Below are 24,821 nucleotides of genomic sequence, written 5' to 3'. Positions count from 1 at the left end.
TTACTTGTTGGGATATCACAATATCTCTTATTTAATTAATGCATCTATATACTTGGTAAAGGGTGGAAGGCTCGGCCTTATGCCTGGTGTTTTGTTCCACTCTTGCCGCCCTAGTTTCTGTCATATCGGTATTATGTTCCTGGATTTTGCGTTCCTCACGCGGTTGGGTTATAATGGGAACCCCTTGACAGTTTGCTTTGAATAAAACTCCTCCAGCAAGGGCCAACCTTGGTTTTACCATCCGCCACCTAGCCTTTTCTTTTCCCTTCGGAGTCGCACTCTCGAGGGTCATCATTATTTTAACCCCCCGGGCCAGTGCTCCTCTGAGTGTTGGTCCACCTTATCAGCCGCCGGTGGCCACCAGGGGCAACTCTGGGCTGGCCTACCGGAAGTTTGGACAATCCGGTGTGCCCTGAGAACGAGATGTGTGCAACTCCTATCAGGATTTGTCGGGACATTCGGGTGGCTTTGCTGGTCTTGTTTTACCATTGTCGAAATGTCTTGTAACCGGGATTCCGAGTCTGATCGGGTCTTCCCGCTAGAAGGAATACCCTTCGTTGATCGTGAGAGCTTGTGATGGGCTAAGTTGGGACACCCCTGATGGGATTTGAACTTTTGAAAGCCGTGCCCGCGGTTATGGGCAGATGGGAATTTGTTAATGTCCGATTGTAGAAAACCTGAAGTTGACCTTAATTAAAATGCATCAACAGTGTGTGTAACCGTGATGGTCTCTTTCTGGCGGAGTCCGGGAAGTGAACATGGTGTTGGAGTAATGTTTGGCGTAGGTTGTTCTAGGATCACTTCTTGATCATAGTTTCATGATCATGCTTTGCCTTCTCTGCTCGCTCTCATTTGCGTATGCTTAGCCACCATAAATGCTAGTCACTTGCTGCAGCTCCACCTTATACCTTTTACCCTTCCTATAAGCTTAAATAGTCTTGATCACGAGGGTGTGAGATTGCTGAGTCCCCGTAACTCACAGATACTTCCAAAACCAGTTTGCAGGTGCCGATGTTACCGTGCAGATGACGCAACCAAGCTCAAGGAGGAGCCCGTTGAAGATCTTGTCCTTCATGTTGTTTCGTTCTAGTTGATCAGTAGTGGACCCAGTTGGGGTCGATCGGGGATCTGTGTAGCTTTTGGGGTTCTTCTTTTATTTTGGTTCCGTAGTCGGACCTTGATTGTATTTGGATGATGTAATGCTTTATTCATGTATTGTGTGAAGTGACGATTGTAATCCAACTATGTATCTCTTTCCCTTATGTATTACATGGGTTGTGTGAAGATTACCTCACTTGCGACATTGCTTTCAATGCGGTTATGCCTCTAAGTCGTGCTTCGACACGTGGGAGATATAGCCGCATCGAGGGCGTTACAGGAGGCAACCCAATTTTATTTTTATTCCTTGATTTTTGCTCCTGTTTAGTAATAAATAATTTATCTAGCCTCTGTTTTGTTTGTGTTTTTTGTGTTTAATTACTGTTTGTGCCAAGTAGAACCGTTGGAAAGACTTGGGGAAAGTCTTTTTAATCTTGCTGTAAAAAACAGAAACTTTAGCGCTCACGAGAATTGGTGCCATTTTTATTTGGAAAGTGATATTTAGTTAATTCTTTTTAAGATGATTAATAGATAAATTCCTCACGTTCCGAAATTTATTTTAAAAATTTTGGGGTTCCAGATCTTGTGTTAGTTACAGAGTACTACAGACTGTACTGTTTTTGACAGATTCTGTTTTTCGTGTGTTGTTTGCTTATTTTGATGAATCTATGGCTAGTAAAATAGTTTATAAACCATAGAGAAGTTGGAATACAGTAGGCTTAACACCAATATAAATAAATAATGAGTTCATTACAGTACCTTGAAGTGGTGTTTTGTTTTCTTTCGCTAACGGAGCTCACGAGATTTTCTACTTTAAGTTTTGTGTTGTGAAGTTTTCAAGTTTTGGGTACAAGATTTGATGGATTATGGAACAAAGGAGTGGAAAGAGCCTAAGCTTGGGGATGACCATTGCACCCCAAGATAATCTAAGGACACCTAAAATCCAAAGCTTGGGGTTGCCTCGGAAGGCATCCCCTCTTTCGTCTACTTCGATCGGTAACTTTACTTGGAGCTATATTTTCATTTACCAGATGATATGTGTTTTGCTTGGAGCGCCTTGTATGATTTGAGTATTTGCTTTTTAGTTTACCACAATCATCCTTGCTGTACACACCTTTTGAGAGAGACACTCTATGTGCTTCACTTATATATTTTGAGTCATATAGTTTTTGCTTTAGTGCTTCACTTATATCTTTTAGAGCACGTCGGTGGATTTGTTTTATAGAAACCATTGTTCTCTCATGCTTCACTTAGATTATTTTGAGAGTCCTACAAAACAGCATGGTAATTTTCTTTAATTATGTTATGCATTCAAGATTAATAAAATTTTCTTATGAGTGTGTTGAATACTATGAGAAGTTTGATACTTGATAATTGTTTTGAGATATGGAGATGGTAATTTAGAGTCATGCTAGTCGAGTAGTTGTGAATTTGAGAAATACTTGTGTTAAAGTTTGTGATTCCCATATCATGCACGTATGGTGAACCGTTATGTGATGAAGTCGGAGCATGCTTTATGTATTGATTATCTTCCTTATGAGTGGCGGTCGGGGACGAGCAATGGTCTTTTCCTACCAATCTATCCCCCTAGGAGCATGCGCGTAGTACTTTGCTTTGATAACTTGTAAATTTTTGCAATATGTATATGAGTTCTTTATGACTAAGGTTGATTCCATGGATCATATGCACTTTTCTTCATTCCACCATTGCTAGCCTCTCTAATATCGCGCACCTATCACCGGTATCATACACCCACCATATACCTTCCTCAAAACAGCCATCATACCTACCTATCATGGCATTTCCATAGCAATTCTGAGATATATTGCCATGCAACTTTCCACCATTCCATTTACTATGACACGCTCCATCATTGTCATATTGCTTTGCATGATCATGTAGTTGACATTGTATTTGTGGCAAAGCCACCATTCATAATTCTTTCGTACATGTCACTCTTGATTCATTGCATATCCCGGTACACCGTCAGAGGCATTCACATAGAGTCATATTTTGTTCTAACTATTGAGTTGTAATTGTTGAGTTGTAAGTAAATAAAAGTGTGATGATCATCATTTTTAGATCATTGTCCCAAGTGAGGAAAGGATGATGGAGACTATGATTCCCCCACAAGTCGGGATGAGACTCCAGATGAAAAATAAAAACAATAAAAAAAGATACCAAAAAAAGAGAGAGAAGGCCAAAATAAAAAAATATGAGAGAAAAAGAGAGAAGGGACAATGCTACTATCCTTTTACCACACTTGTGCTTCAAAGTAGCACCATGATCTTCATAATAGAGAGTCTCCTATGTTATCACTTTCATATAATAGTGGGAATTTTTCATTAGGGCTTCCTCAAAATGCCCTAGGTCTTCGTGAGCAAACGAGTTGGATGCACACCCACTTAGTTCCTTTTGTTGAGATTTCATATACTTATAGCTCTAGTGCATCCGTTGCATGGCAATCCCTACTCACTCACATTGATATCTATTGATGGGCATCTCCATAGCCCGTTGATACGCCTAGTTATGTGAGACTATCTTCCCCTTTTTTTGTCTCCTCCACAACCACCATTCTATTCCACGTAAAGTGCTATGTCCATGGCTCACGCTCATGTATTGCATGAAAACTGAAAAAGTTTGAGAACACCAAAAGTATGAAACAATTGCTTGGCTTCTCATCGGGGTTGTGCATGATTTAAATACTTTGTGTGGTGAAGATAGAGCATAGCCAGACTATATGATTTTGTAGGGATAACTTTCTTTGGCCATGTTATTTTGAAGAGACATAATTGCTTAGTTAGTATGCTTGAAGTATTATTATTTCTATGTCAATATTGAACTTTTGTCTTGAATCTTTTGGATCTGAATATTCATACCACAATTAAGAAGAATTACATTGAGATTATGCCAAGTAGCATTCCACATCAAAAATTCTATTTTTATCATTTACCTACTCGAGGACGAGCAGGAATTAAGCTTGGGGATGCTTGATACGTCTCCAACGTATCTATAATTATATTCTGTTTTGGACATTATTGGGATTTATTATACACTTTTATATTATTTTTGGGACTAACCTATTAACCGGAGGCCCAGCCCAGAATTGCTGTTTTTGCCTATTTTAGGGTTTCGCAGAAAAAGAATATCAAACAGAGTCCAAACGGAATTAAACCTTTGGGAACGTGATTTTAAGAACGAACATGATCCAGAGGACTTGGACCCTACGTCAAGACATCAACCAGGAGGCCATGACGTAGGGGGTGCACCTACCCCCCTGGGCGCGCCCTCCACCCTCGTGGGCCCCCTATTGCTCCACCGACGTACTCCTTCTTCCTATATATACCTACATACCACCAAACTACCAGATACGGAGCCAGAACCCTAATTCCACCATCGTAACTTTCTGTATCCACGAGATCCCATCTTGGGGCCTGTTCCGGAGCTCTATCGGAGGGGGCATCGATCACGGAGGGCTTCTACATCAACACCATAGCCCCTCCGATGAAGTGTGAGTAGTTTACCTCAGACCTTCGGGTCCATAGTTAGTAGCTAGATGGCTTCTTCTCTCTCTTTGAATCTCAATACAAAGTTCTCCCCCTCTCTCATGGAGATCTATTGGATGTAATCTTCTTTTTGCGGTGTGTTTGTTGAGACCGATGAATTGTCGATTTATGATCAAGTCTATCTATGAATAATATTTGAATCTTCTCTGAATTCTTTTATGCATGATTGGTTATCTTTGCAAGTCTCTTAGAATTATCCGTTTGGTTTGGCCAACTAGATTGGTAGTTCTTGCCATGGGAGAAGTGCTTAGCTTTTGGTTCGATCTTGCGGTGTCCTTATCCAGTGACAGAAGGGGCAGCAAGGCACGTATTGTATCGTTGCCATCGAGGATAACAATATGGGGTTTATTTCATATGGCATGAATTTATCTCTCTACATGATGTCATCTTGCTTAAGGCGTTACTCTGTTTTTAACTTAATACTCTAGATGCATGCTGGATAGCGGTCGATGAGTGGAGTAATAGTAGTAGATGCAGAATCGTTTTGATCTACTTGTCACAGACGTGATGCCTATATACATGATCATGCCTAGATATTCTCATAATTATGCACAATTCTATCAATTGGTCAACAGTAATTTGTTCACCCACCGTAGAATACTTATGCTCTTGAGAGAAGCCACTAGTGAAACCTATGGCCCCCGGTCTATTCTTATCATATCAATCTCCATCACTTTTATATTGCTTTTCTATTTACTTTGCTTTTACTTTTTACTTTGCATCTTTATATCAAAAATACCAAAAATATTTTATCTAGCAGATCTCACTCTCGTAAGTGACCGTGAAGGGCTTGACAACCCCTAATCGCGTTGGTTGCGAGTAGCTATCGCTTTGTGCAGGTACGAGGGACTTGAGCGTGGGCTCCTACTGGATTGATACCTTGGTTCTCAAAAACTGAGGGAAATACATGCGCTACTCTGCTGCATCATCCCTTCCTCTTCGGGGAAAACCAACGCGAGCTCAAGACATAGCACATACGGATCTGAATGTTGTAGTCCCATAGACTAAACTTCTCTCACAAGCAAAACATGATCACTCTTTGGGTATTAACCACATCGCAATGTGAACTAGATTATTGACTCTAGTAAACCCTTTGGGTATTAGTCACATGAAGATGTGAACTAATCACATAAAGATGTGAAGTATTGGTGTGAAATCACAGGACGATGTGAACTAGATTATTGACTCTAGTGCAAGTGGGAGACTGAAGGAAATATGCCCTAGAGGCAATAATAAAGTTGTTATTTATATTTCCTTATATCATGATAAATGTTTATTATTCTTGCTAGAATTGTATTAACTGGAAACTTAGTACATGTGTGAATACATAGACAAACAGAGTGTCACTAGTTTGCCTCTACTTGACTAGCTCGTTGAATCAATGATGGTTATGTTTCCTAACCATAGACAAGAGTGTCATTTGATTAACGGGATCACATCATTAGAGAATGATTTGATTGACTTGACCCATCCGTTAGCTTAGCACGATGATCGTTTAGTTTGTTGTTATTGCTTTCTCCATAACTTATACATGTTCCTATGACTATGAGATCATGCAACTCCCGAATACCGGAGGAACACTTTGTGTGCTACCAAACATCACAACGTAACTGGGTGATTATAAAGGTCCTCTACAGGCTTCTTCGATGGTGTTTGTTGAGTTGGCATAGATCAAGATTAGGATTTGTCACCCCGATTGTCGGAGAGGTATCTCTGGGCCCTCTCGGTAATGCACATCAGTATAAGCCTTGCAAGCAATGTGACTAATGAGTTAGTTGTGGGATGATGCATTATGGAACGAGTAAAGAGACTTGCCGGTAACGAGATTGAACTAGGTATTGAGATACCGACGATCGAATCTCGGGCAAGTAACATACCGACGACAAAGGGAACAACATATATCGTTATGCGGTTTGACCGATAAAGATCTTCGTTGAATATGTAGGAACCAATATGAGCATCTAGGTCCCGCTATTGGTTATTGATCGGAGACATGTCTCGGTCAAGTCTACATAGTCCTCGAACCCGTAGGGTCCGCACGCTTAACGTTTGATGACGCTCGGTATTATGAGTTTATGTGTTTGGATGTACCTAAGGTAGTTCGGAGTCCCAGATTTGATCACAGACATAACGAGGAGTCTCGAAATGGTCGAGACGTAAAGATCGATATATTGGAAGCCTATGTTTTGACATCAAAATGGTTCCGGGTAAAAACGGGAGTATACCGGAGCACCGGGAGGTTACCAGAACCCCCCGAAAGGTATATGGGCCTTATTGGGCCTTAGTGGAAGAGAGGGGAAAGAAGCAAAGGAGCCCCCCCCCCAAGACCAATCTGAATTGGGAAGGGGGCCGCCCCCATTTCCTTCCTTCTCTCCAAAACCAATAAGGCAAGGGGTGGGAATCCTACTCCCGGTGGGAGTAGGACTCCCCTTGGGACGTGCCTAGGAGGCCGGCCCCCTCCCCCTCCTCCACTCCTTTATACACGGGGGTGGGGGGCACCCCATAGACACAAGTTGATCATTGATCTCTTAGCCGTGTGCGGTGCCCCCTCCACCATAATCCACCTCGGTCATATCGTAGTGGTGCTTAGGCGAAGCCCTGTTCCAGTAGCATCATCATCACCGCCATCACGCCGTCGTGCTGAAGAAGCTGTCCCTCGACACTCAGCTGGATCGAGTGTTCGTGGGATGTCACCGAGCCGAATGTGTGCAGATCGTGGAGGTGCCGTACTTTCGGTACTAGGATCGGTCGATCGTGAAACGTACGACTACATCAACCGTGTTGTCATAACGCTTCTGCTTACGGTCTACGAGGGTACGTAGACAACAGTCTCCCCTCTCGTTGCTATGCATCACCATGATCTTGCGTGTGCATAGGAAATTTCTGAAATTACCGCATTCCCTTACACCGGGGTGAATCGTGACGGATGTCACTAGGGAGAACTGATAACCCACAAGTATAGGGGATCGCAACAGTTTTCAAGGGTAGAGTATTCAGCCCAAATTTATTGATTCGACACAAGGGGAGCCAAAGAATATTCTCAAGTATTAACAGCTAAGTTGTCAATTCAACCACACTTGGAAACTTAATATCTGCAGAAAAGTGTTTAGTAGCAAAGTAATATGATGATAGTTGTAACGGTACCAAAAGTAACGGTAGCAATTGTGGTTTTATAGTGATTGTAACAGTAGCAACAGAAAAGTAAATAAGCGAAGAACAATGTATGGAAAGCTTGCAGGCATTGGATCGGTGATGGAGAATTATGCCGGATGCGATCAATCATGCGACAGTTATAACATAGGGTGACACATAACTAGCTCCAGTTCATCAATGTAATGTAGGCATGTATTCTGAATATAGTCATACATGCTTATGGAAAAGAACTTGCATGACATCTTTTGTCCTACCCTCCCGTGGCAGCGGGGTCCTATAAGAAACTAAGGGATATTAAGGCCTCCTTTTAATAGAGTAACAGACCAAAGCATTAACACATAGTGAATACATGAACTCCTCAAATGTAACAGCATGCTTTTTGGCCCTTTTATTTTTCTTTTGATATATTGGGTTTTTGATCTGTTTTTCTGTTTGGAGTGGTTCTGTGGCCTTGTCACCTGGGAAATTATCTTCATTTCCTCTCCCAAGTGGCTCAATATCCTCAAAACCTTGCCACAATCATGTCACTCCACTGCTTGACCAAACCCTAATTTCTTTTTCTAGGGAATATTCCTTTTCCTATTAAAGGAATAACCCTATCTGCCCTAGGTTGTGAAGCAACCTATATTTTTGCCCATCCAAAAATCCCCAAATAATTCTTATAATTTTTTTGGGTCATATATTTCTAAAATATGGCAAAATATTTCCTTGACCATATTGCTCATCATCCTCAATAAATTCATTTCCTATTCTGTCCTGAATGGCACATTGTGAAGCAAGTGCTATTTATCTTTGCCCATTTGCCCCCACACTTTTTGGGCATGACATATCATCCAAATAATTGACCTGTGCCAAAATTCAACTTTATTTGCCTAGCCAAACTTCCTCGGTGATTTTTTCAAAGTTCCCGTCTGAGGGAAGCCTTTGTGATGGAAGTGCTAGCTAGGTTTATCCAAATGAGTTGAAATTTTGCACACTCCTTCTTGTGCTCATACTATCTAACTCCTACAAGTTTTAGCTCCATCCAAGCATCTATGTGAGCACAGGCCCAAATCTTTGATTCTGGCAATATTTCCTGGTTGTGAAGCAAGTACATTTTATATTGCTTCATTTTGCCTGAAAATTTTCCAGAGCATTCTCATGACCATAAAACTTCTCTCCACCAAATTTGGCCCCATTTCACCTAGCCATTATTTCTCCAAAATTATTGCAAGTTTCTGGTCAGCAAGGATGTTTGTGAAGCAAGTACCATTTTGGTGAATCCAATTGGTATGAAACTTTTACAACATCTTTATATGATCAAATCATCAAACCTGGCGCAAATTTGAGCTCATGTTGAGGCTTCATGTGAGTGCATCATCATGCTCAAGTTTCTGGACCGTTCTGGTCAATTGCAAAGCAACTATATCAACCATTGGTCCAAATCACCTCAAATTTCACAGGACTAGAGTCCTTCCTATCCTAAACCTCCTAGACAGCTTATTTAGCCCTTAGCATTTATCTGTTGGTCGCTACATCATGGTTCAAACTGATGTAGTAAACTTCAGAGCTTACTTACCATTTACCCGCTTCACTTTTACCCGAGCTACCGCCGCAGTTGTAACCTACCCAGGAAGGACTTACCACTAGAAAACATTTGCCAACCCTTGGCACCTTCTCCTCGCCAGCTCACGCGGTGACCACCACTTTGGCACGCTCTAGCCGCGCCCAGAACGTCTTCTTGCTCGGGCCCCTTCTCTACTCGGCGTCTCAGCGAGCACGGGCCTGTCCATCGTGTTCCCCGCGTCGTCGCCGTCCTCCTGGAGCCATTTCCCCCTCCGTAAGCCCCTCCGTCGGTGTCCGTCACCGTGCGCCCACGGGCGCACTATGGCCGACCGAGCATTAATGGCGCGACGGCGTCTACCTCCTCCGCGCCCTCGGCCCCTCTTGCCCTGTGCTTCACTGTCGCTTGTCTGTTCCTCCCTCGTCGCATTCCCGCGCCTCCCCGTGATCGCTGGCCATGCCAGAGCCTCGGCCGGACGTGCCCGGCGGCACCCGAGCCCATCCCTCTTACCCGCCTATATATAGGCCTCCCCCGAGCCGTTCGAGCACACCAGCATCCTCGCCTTACTCTCTTACTCCTCCCTGACCCCTCCTTTGAGCTCCATGAGCTCCCGATCCCCCAATGGCCGCCATGGCCGCCGCCTCTGCCCCTCCTCGATTCGGGCAAGCCGTGCCTCTTCCCTTCCTCTCCCCATCACCACTAGCTCCCCTGAGCTCCGACCAGCTCTCCCATGCTTTTCCCTTGTCACCAGAGCAACCCAATGCCCTGAACCCACTCGTGCCTGAAAGCCACCCCGCCGGAGTCCAAACCATTGTCGCCTCGACCCATCCCGGTGGCCGCAACCTGTCCCTCTGGACGCAGTTCTCCTCGACAAGCTCATCCATGGGCGAAGCCTCGCCGGAGGTGCCCTATAGCCCCGATGGCCATCGCCGGAGCGCTCGGCCTCCTCTGCTCTGCGGGCGCGCGTCGAGGAAGAAGAAGGAGATGGCCAGGAGGAGAGAGAGAGAGCAAGTGGGACCCACCTGTAAGTCTCACAGCCGCCCGGTCCCGCCTTTGTGACGCTGGATAAGTGGAGGCATAATCCACTGGATTACGTCTTCGCTTACCGAAAGCGTATTCCTCTTCTAGTTCAACCCAGAATGCTTTTTCACTTCTAGAAAACGTATTTCCTTCTGATACGCTTTCTGTTTTACTGTCTAGGCCCTGTTTGGAAATATTTTCAATACAGATAGGTCCCTGGCAGAAAAACTATCATATCTTTTTCCTCCTAACTCCAAATGAGATGATTCCAAAGCCCACATCTTCGTTTCGTCGAGCCCGTTCTGTTGGTATCACTTTCACCATGTGACAACATTACGAAAATGACCATTTTGCCCCTGCCCTTATTCAGCCCCCTCCGAGAGTGAACGTTTTCCGGCGATTCTTTCCGCGAGCTTCTCACACTTCTTTCCGGTGATTTCTTCCACCCCAGGCAAGCCACACCCTCCATTTGCATGATTGCAATGAAGTGACATGGTTTATTTATTTGAACTTGTCTAAAATATTTCTTTAGCTATGTATGATTAGTTTATGGCATTTTCTCGGAGTATTGCTTTGATGTTGATATTGCCATGATATTGTTGGAGTTCTAGGACTTACGTTTTGATGATTATGTGGATGACAGGTTGCCTTTGGATTCTTAGTGGCTATTATGATTATGTTCATGATGGTATTATGTTTTGGAGCATTTCTTTGGATATTATGTTGCCTTTGGATTCTTAGTGGCTATTATGATTATGTTCATGACGGTATTATGCTTTGGAGTATTTCTTTGGATATCATGTTGCCTTTGGATTCTTAGTGGCTATTATGATTATGTTCATGACGGTATTGTGCTTTGGAGTATTTCTTTGGATATCATGTTGCCTTTGGATTATTAGTGTCTAGTGTTAGTTTCATCATGATGCTAGATGATATTATGTTTTGGAGTATGGTGTTGGAAATGATGCTTGCATGTGGATCATAGTTGGATAGTTAGTTCTTGATATTTGAGTAGTAGTCTTATCTTTCTTGGATTCATCCTGATAGTAGTGTTACAATATCCTCGGAGTATCTTGGTATGATTTTATGATGCTTAGATTGTTTGTTGGGTATGATATCGGAGTATCAGTCATTATAGTTATGATTTTGGGGATAAATTCCGTCAGTAAGTTGGTCAGGTGCCACCGAACCGGGCTTTCTCCAGTGCAACCACATTTGCCTTTATGGGAGGGCCCTAATGTGATGCTATTGCCATGCCTCTCGCCGGTGCCTCCAACGAGCGAAGGTTATGGGTAGGCAGACATAAGCCTTGTGTGCCCGTTGTTGTTGTTATGTGCACGTGTCCCAGTTAGGGACGGTTTATTGTTTTGGCCACGACGGTGGTCGTTGTGTCTTTGGTAGACACAGGGCCACCCAGGACTAGCCTAGTGGGGAGTGAGTCAGAGTGGCCGGGAGAGTGTCATGGCAGTAGATCGGTTTTGTCGGAACGCTGTTGGTCCACCCAAATGGGAGTGCGAGGCCATGGGTTTCGTGGTGTGGGTAAAGTGCGCTACCTCTATAGAGTGTGTTTATTTAATCTATCGATAGCCGCGTCCTCGGTCATGGGCAAGGGTTCGTACTAGGTCACACCGTTCGATCAACGCTCACATGACGGAATGACTTATAGGTGATTTATATGTTAATATGTTGAGCAGTACAGATTGGCAGGATGTTGATGATGATGTTGGAGACCAAGTGATGGTCATGGTAGTGATCGCCGGAGCAATCACCGTTTGAGACCAACTGTTGGTATTGGTAGTGATCGCCGGAAAGACCACCGTTTGAGACCAAGTGTTGGTCATGGTTGTGATCACTGGAATGATCACCGTTTGGTTTTGATCACGAGGTGATCGAGATGGTCTATTGCTTGGCCGGTTAGCCAAGAGAGATATGGTTATGGAGATCTGAGATGGTGATTTATTAGTATTGTATCAGTTTCATACCATGCTTAGTAGTTGTTTCATCATAGTAGTTGTTAATTAATTAACCTGTTAATACTATGTTATTGTCTTACCTTGATGTTGATGGTTGTTGTGAGCTTGCAAGTACATTCAATGTACTGACCTGGCGTGTCATGCCAGATTGCAGGTGATGCCATGATTACTTGATTGCTTGTCGAGGTTGCCATGTGTGCGAGCTAGATCGTGTCCCAGCCAGAGTCCCTGCAGAGTGGAGTTCACCACCTTCGTCGTTGTTCCGCTGCTACGAGTTGTTCTGCTGATAGCATAGAGCAAGTGTAGTATCGCAGGCGTAGTGTCGCCATGCTGATGTGATTCTTTGTAACATCAGACCCTTGTATTATTATTCTTGTAATAAGAGATGATTTGTTCTATGTCAAGCAGTGCCGTATTCCAGAGACTTCTCCTCAATCTCTAGGCTGAAATACGGGGCATTCCGGTTTCTCTGAGCCAGGGTGCCACATCGCTTGGTATCAGAGCAGGTCTGGCTGAAGGACGCCCTAGTCAGCGCGAGCAGTAGAAATCAGTAGTATAGAGTTTGGTTTGTTTATTGCATTTGGTTGCTGCATTTGTTTGTTGCACGTCATGCATATAGCCTTAGTATTTGTTGCTAACGGTTTAATCTGGTGAGTGTAGATGGCATCGGTTCGGATCCACTACAGCTCAGCCTTTGCATTTCTTCAGTTTCCTTTTCTTGCTCGTTCTTCAGTGTTTGGTGTCATTTCTGTCCCAGCAGAGTGATGCCAAGTGATCCTGACACTGTTTGCAAAAATGGTGCTCAAGTATCACGCTGAATTCCTTCCTTCAGCCCCATTTTGTTTTGGTGGTAGACATGCTTCTACCCCGGATTGTCCTTTTTCTTGTAATGTTGGCAACCCTTAATGGTCTTAGTCATCAAGAAAGGGCAATGCCAGCAGACTTAGTTTCCTCGCTACCCTTATTTCTTGGACGAGTACGGATATTTTTCCGTCCGCTTGATAATAATGTGGCAACGACATTTGTGTCCTGCTACATGGTTACCAAGTACGTCCTCACCTCCGAGCTAGTCCAGGTTGTTACCTGGCTAAGCTAGCACTTGGTGTAGCACTGTTTACACCAATTCTTCCACCCATTTATTCGTCCTCGTGCACACCGTCAGAACATGCTAGATCGTAGAACCGGAGATCCCATGAGATTTGTGTGCTTAAGTAGGCATGCATATTGTGTGACTAGCATTAATATGTGACATTGGTTGTGTGTGAATTGATTGTTGTTGTGTGCTTTTGTTTAGTTGAGTTTTCTTTTGCTTCTTTCTTTTGGGCCCTGGTGTTACATTATTCCCCTATAAAGAGTTGCTCATAAACCGACACCGGATCCTAAGAATCAGCTAGGAGTTCAAATATTTGGAAACTCAACTAAATAGAATGGAATTCTCAGCCGACTACAGTGAAATGGGGAATATCTGATTGTCGGAGTAAATAACCATGGGCAGCCTAGCCGGCTCCCCCTGGCCCTTCTGAAAAAATTACGAGCCGATCCGGCCCTCAAGAATCCAAGACATGGGGGCGCCTTCCCCTTGCCGGTTGTCTCCCAGGTCGGCTATCGGAAGGCAACCCGACTTTAGCCCTCATGAAGAAAGCCGCGGGAGGGCCTGCTCTGAGAAGCCGACCACGAGAAGGCCGACTCCAAGAAGCCGGCTCCCACAAAGCGGTCAAGATCGTACCCTCGAAGTTTGCATCCACATAACGGCGATGTGATGGGGCGTGGCTACAGTAAAGCCTGCCACCCCCGAATCCCGGAGCACGCCTGGCACAGTGCGCTATACGGGTGGCCATGACCCGTCCGGCGTGGCACTGTTGCCATGTTGACCCTGATGTCATCCACGACGGGCTGCCAGCGCGGCCCACGGGCGGTGGGCCCCTTCGGGCAGAGAGACACCCGAAGGCGGCCAGGCCTCCCCAAGTCGGCCCAAGACAGAGCCGGCTCCCCACAGCCGGCTTGCCACCTCCCTCGAAGGAGACGCCCCATTAAGGAGACAAGACACGGTGAGGCTACAGCGATCACCCGCCGGACAGCGGCACTGTAGCCACACCCACCTCGGCGAAGCCCTTGTCACCAGGATTGAGCAACAGTAACCAGCCGCCGACAAGGCCCTGGACAGTGGGGCCTGCCTGTCGACTAAGGAGCCGGCAGCCGGCGGGACCCACTAGCCGGCGGGCCCCACCAGCCGGCACAGAAGCCGGCGAGTGTAGAAACAGACGGCTGGGCCCCACGCCCAGCCGAATTACCATTGTATCCCCGAGGGGTAGGCCTATATAAACCCCCCGGGACACCCATGCAAAGGGTTGATCCCTGCTAGTTTTGGACACCACATAGGGAGGAGAAGAGAGCAAGCAGTGCCCTTTTTCCTCCTCTCGCCAAACTGCTCACGGAGCATCGTGTAGCTACTTGTTCATCTAGTGATCATATGGAGACCCCACAGAGCAGCAGTAGGGGTGTTATCTCCATGGAGAGCCCCGAAGCTGGGTAAGATTCACCGGCGTGCATGTCTTCGCCTCATCCCGCTTCCAGGCACCGACGACGTCTTATTGGCTCCCACAATGATCAGCCACCCGTTGGCATATGTCGCACCTACCACCCGACATTTGGCGCCCACCGTGGGGCCAGATGCACCGTCGTCCGGAGACCTGTTCTGGACGGGAACCCTCTTCCTCCCCCGCGAGCGTAGCCAGCCCGGCACGCCCGGCGGCGCTTGCCACGACACGCTGCAAGGCGTCAGCAACGTCTGTGCAGCGAGCGGCCTCGCCGATCTCCTTGACAAGACCCTCATCTCCGACGAGCTCGCCTCTGACGTGGGCACCGACCACCTCGTCAACCTCCTCGGCCAGCTCCACGTCTCCGACGAGCCTGCTGTGGACTTGGAGTCGATTGGCTCCACCGACGTCACGATCTACAACGACCCGCTTCCCCGGGCCGATGGCGGCGACGCTGTCACCACCGAGGTGATGGTCATCGGCCACTGAGGCGCTTCTGACGAGAGCGCCCGCGACGCCCCGCACACGGCGAGCCACGACTTGTCCATCCCCCTCCCGGCCGATGCCGACGCTGGAGCACTGGAGGCTCGCCGCCTCGCCCTCCTCGCGGAGGGCCGGAAGTTGGTTTCCATGAGACGCCTCGCTGAGGCCCACCGACGCGAAGCCGACCGCGCCGCCTCTGGCACGCCGCCCCCAGGCGGGCCCAGCCAGGGAGGCGCTGTCAGACAGCGCGGCATTGTCGTCGCTGATACGTTAGGAGTCGACCGCCTAGTCTACGCCACTCCACTCGAGAACCTGCGCGCCGCCCAGGCGACCGTAGACGAGCTAGACGGACTGGGGGCCGAAGAACTCCCCCACATGACCTGACGCATCCAGCATCTAATCGATGCAGCCGCGCAGCGGCACGAAGCCGACGCCCGCGTGGAAAGCCCTCCCCCGCGCCGAGATCACGGCGCGACGTCCCAGATGCCGACTACGGGTAAAACCCGCGCGCGGCGCGAGAAAGAGCCGGCTGCCAGCCGAAGCCAAACCCGAATCTCCATCGAGCGAGACGCAGAAGGCCACCTCCGGGCCATGGAGTGGCGGGGCAACCCGCTTCCGCCTCGGCCCCATGGAGAGAGATATCCCACCCCACCGCCTGTTGCGCATCCGACTCTCAGCGGCCGGCTAGGTCGCCGCGAAGGAGTCGGCGAGAACGACGCCCACCATCGGATCGACCGCCTGGCGCGATCCCTGGCACTGGAAGAAGAAGACGATGTCGGCCCGCCTTGCTTCGGCCCCCGCATCCGCGACGAGCCTTTCCCCAAAGGGTTCTCGCTCCCAAGAGACACGCCCAAGTACAACGGCTCTGTGAAGCCGGAAGATTGGTTAATCGACTACTCCATGGCGGTTAGCATAGCAAACGGCAACAGGCGCGTTGCCGTGAAGTACGTGCCCCTCATGCTGCAAGGCACGGCGCGGACCTGGCTCAACAGCCTCAAGCCATACAACATCAACAGCTGGCTAGATTTCACAGAAGCCTTCGTCCGCAACTTCACCAGCACCTACAAGCGGGCTCCCAAGCCCACATAGCTTTCCTTGTATGTACAAGGCCCCGCCGAGTCTACTCGCGACTACCTCACGCATTGGGCCGAGCTCCGCAACTCTTGCGAAGGGGTGCAAGAGGTGCAAGCCATAGAATACTTCACTGCCGGGTGCCGAGAAGGCACCCTCCTCAAGCACAAGCTCCTCTGCGACGAGCCGACTACCCTCGACGAGCTTCTGGTCATAGCGGACAAGTACGCCACCGCCGACTCCTCAATGAAGAACGAACTCCGGGTAGACGCGTCCGGGAAGGTACTCAACCCGGCGCCCAAGACGCCGGCTGGGGACTCTGGCCCACGCCCACACCAGAACGACCACAAGCGCAAGGACCCTATGCCACCTTCCGCCAGCCGGCAGGTGGCCACAGTCGAAGACAAGAGGCCCGAAGGGCGGCCCGCGCCCAAGAAACCCAAGGGCGGCAGGCCGGCTTGGTAGCCGGCCTTCTCCTACGAGCAAACTCTCGACCCCCCGTGCAAGTTCCACAGCGGCGCGAAGCCGTCCAACCACACGACCCGCAAGTGCCACTGGCTCACCCGAATCTCCAAAGGTGAAGGGCTTGCGCCGTCTCCGCCTGCCGATCCGCCGCCTCCGGCTCCGCAGCCGCCGACCGCTCGGCCCACGGTCGGAGCCGTGCACGATGAGTTCCCCGACGAGCATGCCGCCTATGTCATTTTTACAAGCCAGCCCGAAGACCGGCGCAACAAACGCCAATGGCACCAGGAAGTCAGCATGGTCGCTGCCAACCCCGCCGAGCACATGCACTGGTCAGAAAAACCTATCAGTTGGAGCCGGGCCGACCACCCAGAGATGATGCTATCTCCCGGCTCTTATGCGTTGGTTCTGGATGCCACCCTTGCAACGGACAGACGCGCCACCCGTTTCTCTCGCGTGCTGATAGACGGCGGGAGCAGCATCAACATCCTGTACCGTGACACCCTGGAGAAGCTGAACATCAAGGCAAAGCAACTCATGCCTACTCGGACTGTGTTCCATGGCATTGTACCCGGCCTGTCATGCGCCCCCATTGGCAAGATCAAGATTGATGTACTCTTTGGGGACAAGGAGCATTTCCACCGAGAAGCGATCTGGTTTGAAGTGGTGGACCTGGAGAGCCCCTACCATGCATTGCTTGGCTGACCTGCCTTGGCCAGGTTCATGGTAGTTCCCCACTATGCTTACCTCAAGATGAAGATGCCGATCACCAAGGGCGTCATCACCATAGCCGGCGATTACAAGAAATCTTCCGAGTGCGCAGTAGCCAGCAGCCGGCTGGACGAGTCCCTTGCGATTGCCAAAGAAAAGAAGATGTTGGACCGAGTCATGGCCATGGCCAGCAAAGAGTCGGCCTTGTCCCCCAATCCCAAGGAGTATGATGCTCAAGGATCTATCCAGCCGACCAAGGAGACAAAGAAGATACCTCTTGACCCCGAGCACCCAGAGAGGTTTGCCATCATCGTGGTGAACCTAAACAGCAAATAGGAAGGCGAGCTCGCCGATTTCCTCCTTGAGAATCGGGACATCTTTGCATGGTCCCCCAAGGACATGCCGGGTGTTCCGAAGGAATTCGCCGAGCACAAACTACACATCCGAGAAGACGCAGAACCAGTCAAACAACCCCTCCGCCGACTGTCGGAGGAGAAGAGAAGGATTGTAGGAGAAGAGATAGCCCGGCTTCTGGCGGCCGGCTTCATTATGGAAGTTTTCTTTCCAGAATGGCTCGCTAACCCGGTCCTCGTGTTAAAGAAGAATAACAAGTGGCGCATGTGCATAGACTACATGAGCCTCAACAAGGCCTGCCCCAAAGATCCCTTTGCCCTGCCAAGGATTGATCAAGTGATAGACTCCACGGCCGGATCCGAGCTATTGAGTTTCTTGGATTTTTACTCAGGGTACCACCAGATAAAGTTAGATCCGGCAGACCGCCTGAAGACCGCCTTCATCACGCCATTCGGAGCCTTTTGCTACCCGACTATGACATTCGGCTTGAGAAATGCCGGTGCCACTTTTTAGCGTTGCATGCCGAAGTGCCTCCTCAAGCAGCTCGGTAGAAACGCCCACGTCTACGTAGACGACATTGTGGTGAAGACGGAGAAGCGCGGCACCTTGCTGGAAGACCTCAAGGAAACATTTAAGAACCTACGCCGGTTCCAAATCAAGCTCAACCCCGAGAAATGCGTGTTCGGAGTGCCAGCCGGCCAGCTCCTAGGCTTCCTGGTCTCCGAACGTGGCATCGAATGCAACCCAGTAAAGATCAAGTCCATTGAGAGAATGGCGATTCCCACCAAACTTCAAGACGTCCAGAAGTTCACCGGATGCTTGGCCTCCCTGAACCGCTTCATCAGCCGGCTCGGAGAGAAAGCTCTCCCCCTCTACCACCTCATGAAGAAGAGCACTCACTTCGAGTGGAATGACCAAGCTGACTAAGCTTTTCACGAGCTGAAGAAGATGATGTCCATGCTGCCTGTCCTGGCGGCGCCGACTGAGAAAGAGCCCATGCTCCTCTACATTGCTGCAACCAGCCGGGTGGTCAGCACCATCATCGTAGTCCAACGCCAAGAAGAGGACCGAGCCCAGCCGGTCCAGAGGCCAGTGCACTATTTGAGCGAGGTGTTGTCTACCTCGAAGTAGAACTACCCGCACTACCAGAAGATGTGCTATGGCGTGTACTTCGCCGCCAAGAAGCTGAAGCCCTACTTCCAAGAGCATCCCATCACAGTCGTATGCACCGCCCCGCTGGCCGAGATCATAGGCAGCCGGGATGCATCCGGCCGGGTGGCGAAATGGGCCATCGAGCTGGCCCCTTACACGATCTTCTACCAGCCTCGCACCGCCATCAAGTCCCAAGCATTGGCCGACATCCTCGTCGACTGGGCCGAGACCCAGTACCTGCCGCCAGCTCCCTACTCCACTCATTGGCGCATGCACTTCGATGGGTCCAAGATGCGCACCAGCTTGGGAGCCGGCATCATCCTCACCTCTCCCAAAGGCGACAAGCTCAGATACACACTGCAAATTCACTTTGCCGCCTCTAACAACGTGGCCGAGTACGAGGCGCTCATACACGGGCTCCGACTTGCCAAAGAGCTCGGCATTCGCCGGATCCTATGTTATGGCGACTCGGACTTGGTGGTCCAGCAATCATCCGGCGACTGGGATGCCAAGGACGCAAATATGGCAAGCTACCGCTTCCTCGTTCAGCAGATCAGTGGGTATTTTGAAGGATGCGAGTTCCTCCACGTACCACGAGCCGACAACGAGCCAGCTGATGCCCTGGCTCGAATATGCTCCACTCGACAAGCAATACCAACCGGTGTCTCTCAACAATGCCTCCTCAAGCCGTCTATCAAGCCGTCTCCAGAGTCCGATTCCATCTTCGTACCGCCTGACCCCGATATAGCCGGGCCCGGCTCAAAGAACCAAGAAGGTGACCCAAGGACTTCGATAGTCAGCCAGGGGACATCAGCAGGCGGCTCGGGGACTTCCGTAGTTACGGCCGACCCGGGGACTGCCACACCCGGCTCGAGGACTGCGGTAGTCGGCCCGGAGACTGCACCAACACAACAGGCGGCGGCCGACTCCAACATTTCACCACCCAGCCCGCCCGCCCTGGTCGCAGTAGCCGCATTGGCAATAGAAGAAGTCATAGCTCCATCATGGGCTCAGTCCATCCTCAACTTCCTAATAAACCAAGATCTGCCGGCTAACGAAACAGAGGCAAGACAAGTCCAACGCCGAGCCGTAGCATACACAATCGTCAATAGAGAGCTCGTCAAGCGCAGTGTCACTGGAGTCCTCCAGCGATGCATCGAGCAAGAGAAGGGCATTGCAATCCTCAGAGACATCCACCAAGGAGAATGCGGCCACCATGCGGCCTCAAGATCACTCGTCGCCAAAGCCTTCCGCCATGGTTTCTTTTGGCCGACTGCTTTGGATGACGCCAAGGCGTTAGTTAAACATTGCAAAGGATGCCAACTCTTCAGCTCCAAGCAACACATGTCGGCTTCAGCACTCAAGACCATTCCCCTCACTTGGCCCTTCGCCGTTTGGGGACTGGACATGGTGGGCCCATTCAAGATGGCGCGCGGCGGCATGACACATCTGCTTGTCGCCGTGGACAAATTCACCAAATGGATTGAGGCAAAGCCAATCAAGAAGCTGAATGGGCCGACTGCCGTGACATTTATCGCAAATATAACAACTCGGTACGGCGTGCCACACAACATCATCGCTGACAATGGCACGAATTTCGCCAAGGGAGCCTTGGCACGTTTCTGCGCGACGCAAGGCATCCGGTTGGACTTAGCGTCCGTTGCCCACCCGCAGTCAAACGGCCAGGTCGAGCGAGCCAACGGCCTCATCCTTTCCGGCATCAAGCCCCGACTGGTCGTACCACTAGAGCGTTCAGCCGGCTGTTGGCTCGATGAGCTGTCGGCTGTCCTTTGGAGTCTGCGCACTACCCCAAACAAGTCAACCGGCTCCACTCCTTTCTTCCTTGTGTATGGTGCCGAGGCGGTCATCCCAACTGACATCGAGTTCAACTCGCCTCGGGTAACCATGTACACGAATGCGGAGGCCAAGGAAGCACGGGAAGACGGCGTCGACCTGCTGGAAGAAGGCCGGCTATTAGCCCTCAGCCGGTCCGCCGTCTATTAGCAGGTCCTGCACCGCTACCACAGCCGGAAGGTCAAGCCAAGATCCTTCCAAGAGGGCGATCTTGTGCTCCGGCTGATCCAGCGAACAGCCGGCCAGCACAATCTCTCGGCCCCTTGGGAGGGCCCCTTCATCATCAGCAGAGCTTTAGGCAACAACTCCTACTACATGATCGACGCGCAAAAGCCGAAGGCACGAAAGAGAGACGACTCTGGCAAGGAGTCGGAACGACCATGGAACGCCAACCTCCTCCGAAGATTTTACAGTTGAAATATAGTATGTATCACGCTAACTTTTGTACTAAGTACGAGACAATAGGCCCCCCGAGGAGAGTTCGGGGACTGCCATCTTTTATCTATGGATGAAGAGTATCATGCTTATGACCTTGTCATTACATTCACTTTTTCCATCTGGCACCGGGTTCGACTAGTCGGCCCGGGGACTGGCCACCTAGAGTTATATTAGAAGTCCTACCCGCAGTTAGACAAGTAGTGTGCCGGCTCCCAAGCCTTCTCGTGCCAAAAGTCACAGATCAAAGAACCGGCTGGCCGGCTGGCATGAGTTAAAGGCAGGAAAGGACGCCCACACGAAAAACGGCTAGGGACTAACGGACTAATATAACAAAAGCCGGTTTTTCTCCCACCACCGACCGACTACCAGAGTAGCCGGCCGGCCGGCTTCCATTCACCTCGCTTCAATCTAAGAAAGCTCGAGTACTTGCCTTCCCAAAAGGGGAAGGCGGCAAAGGAAACAGCCTAAGGATAAAAAGCATACATGAATAGAAACCAAACATGCACACAATAATATTTACATAAAAGACCTTCAAAAGGCCAGCATTCAACATAGTTCGAATACACCCCAGTGGGTGGAACTGCGCAAGTTTAATAAAATTATTCAAAAGGCAACAAGCAGGAAAAAAACAAGGACAGCATATTAAGCCAAGGGAGCGACTGGCGAGTCGGGCAGGTCAGTGGAGACGACAGTGCCGGCTGGAGGAGTGGCCGGCTCGCGAACCTTGGCATGATCACCACCTCCCACAGAGGGCGCGCTAGCACGCGCCTCGTTGCTGGAGGCACGATCAGGCTGAGGCTGGCTGGCCGCTTCACCGGTCGGCTCAACGTCTTTGCCTTCCTCTCCTTCGTCGTCTTTGCCTTCATCGTTGGAGGCGATCTCCTCTGCCAAGTCTTCACCCGCTGTCGGCTCCAGCCCGAACCACTCCTCTGGCTGGGCAACACCGTCGTCATTAATTTCAGGAGCGAAGACGCTGATGTCAGTACACTCGGCGGTCGTCGAAGCGCGCTAAGCGATAGCCGGCCGCACCTCCTCCATCTCTTCGTCGGCCTCCAGCCGCCAGGTGCACAGCTGGTCCAGGTTCAGCTCCGGATACCAGGCTCGGACGAACTCCAGCGCCCGCCCAGCTCCAAGCCGGGCAGCCGATGCCTTCCAGGCCTCGAAGCGGCCAACCGCAACCTCCAGCCAGTCGGCAATCCGACTCAGGGTGCGGGGAATCATCTCGCTTGGCCAGAGGGCGGCCAACACCTGCGCCCCGGTGCGCTGGAGGGGGCGGAGCATACGCTGGAGGGGACTGCCAAAAGTTGCTCCTCAAGCGTCTGGCTCGCGTCCGACGCGATTTCAGCCCCCGCCTGCCGGCGCGCCTCGCGATGGGCCTCGATGGTTTGGGTGGCGAAGACGGAGTAGCCGGGAAAGTAGTCTGCACAGAGAACAAGAAGCAACACAAGTCAGAACACAAATCAGGGATCAAGGGGCAGGCAAGGAGTGAAGAAGGCGGCTTACCATCGATCAGATCCTCGATACGACTGAAGCCCTCGCTCAGTGCGTGCTTCGCTTCAGCCCAGCCCGCCGCTTCGGTCTCGAACTCGGCCCTCAGGGCGTCCTCACTATCCTGCGCCTTCTTCAGGGCCGCCTTGTGGCTCTCCTCCTGCCAACTTCTTGGCCAGGCGGTCACACTCCAGGACCAAGGCGTTGTACTCGGCTTCCTTGGCGCAAAGGGCGGCCTGGGCCCCGCTGAGCTACCCCCTCAAGTCGGCATTGGCTCCTGCAAGCATGAAGTAAAAGGAAAAATTAATAAGGAAGAAGTCGTCAAGGAAGATCTGACCCGGCTGCTCAGCAGTCGGCCCGAATCTCGGGGACTACACCCAGTGGGTGCGCTGACGCGCCCCCACAGGAGATGAATGAGACAAAGCACGCACTCCGGCTACTGGTCAGGTCCTCGGTTCTCCGGCCTAGCTCCTGAGCCTGGGAGTTGAAGGCGGCTGCGCGAAGGTTATGATACTCCTGGAAGATTATACAGGAGGCGAGGATATGTTAAGTTGTCAGGACCTAGTAAGTTCCAAGCCGCATGCGCAGCAGCCGACTCGGAACTCGGGGACTACACCCTGTGGGTGCGCTGACGCGCCCCCACAAAAGAAATCAAAAGAGCAAAATAACCAAGGCGAGAAGACTCACCCGGATGACGGCCCGCGTCATGAGGAACTCTTGGGTGTATCGCTGCAGCGAGGGGCCTAAGCTTGAAGCCGGTTCCGGACCTCCTGGGCCGCCGCGTTCAGCTCGCCCGTCCCCCCACTGGGAGTCCACTCGGACGTGCTGGCGCTGGCCGCCTCCAGGGCCTCCGCTGTCTGGCTAGCGCCCGCAGCTCGGTGCGGTTTCGGCGCGGAGGCTCCACCCCTTGCGCACTGGCGCAATGTCGGCTGCACCTCGAGGCCTGCCCCTGCATCCGGCTCGCCCCCGGACGGCTGCTCTGGCGCCACAGCTGATTGGCCGCTTTGGCCCGCTCCAGTCGGCGCCGTCTGCGGCACCCCCTCCACGAAGATCACGTGGTCCTCCCTTCTCTCCATCACCGGCGGGCCTTGGTCGACCTCCTCCGATGGGGGCATGGGAATGTCGGGGGCCACGGCGCGGAGGGGAACGACGAGCAGCGGAGGCTGGTTGTGTGAGGCCTCCGCCTCCGTCTCCGCGGCTGCCGCCTCCGCCCGGGCCTTGGCCGCCGCGTCGGCCTGCTCCTTTGTTGCCTCGACGGTCCTTTGTTCCGCCGCCTCCCGCTCCTCCCGCGCCTCCCGTGCGTTTCGCTCCGTGGCCTCCCTAAGGTCGGCGCGGGGATCCACGCGACGGGAGCTTGAAGACCCTCCAGTCGGCCCGACTACGGAGCCGCTAGGACCCCGCTCAAGGGAAAGCGGTGCCCTGTCCGGCGAATAAAGAAAGGTTTAGAAGAGCTTCGGTCGAAAAAGACAACAAAAAATATATGCAAGACATTCGACGACTTACGCCGAGATCGCCTGCGGCTGTTTCACCGCCTTGCGAAAGCGGGCCGCCTTCACAGCCACCTCATCCCGCTTGGTCGCCGCCATAGAAGCCTTGGATTTCTTCGGCCGGCTGACGAAGAAGGTCGATGCGGCCCAACGCTTCTGCGCGCCGCCACGGGCAGCCGGTGTGGCAGACGGGCCCGTGCCTTGATGATCAAGCGCTGGCTAGCGGTGCGGGGCGGCTTTGACCTCGTCGTCGTCCGGCCAATCTTCGAAGCCGGCCCCGAGCCCCGCGCCTCCGGCCTCGTCGCCTTCCCCCACGATGGCGTCTTCCATGGCGGCCGCTCCCAGGTCCGGATCATCGGCGTCGTCCACCGTGCGGTCGGGGAGGAGTCGGCGCTCTACCCCTGCGGCCCTGGCTATCGGCGGAAGAAGGG

The sequence above is a fragment of the Triticum dicoccoides genome, chromosome 3A (assembly GCF_002162155.2).
Source record: "Triticum dicoccoides isolate Atlit2015 ecotype Zavitan chromosome 3A, WEW_v2.0, whole genome shotgun sequence".
Taxonomy (NCBI): Eukaryota; Viridiplantae; Streptophyta; class Magnoliopsida; order Poales; family Poaceae; genus Triticum; species Triticum dicoccoides.
Note: the sequence above shows the minus strand (reverse complement) of the source record.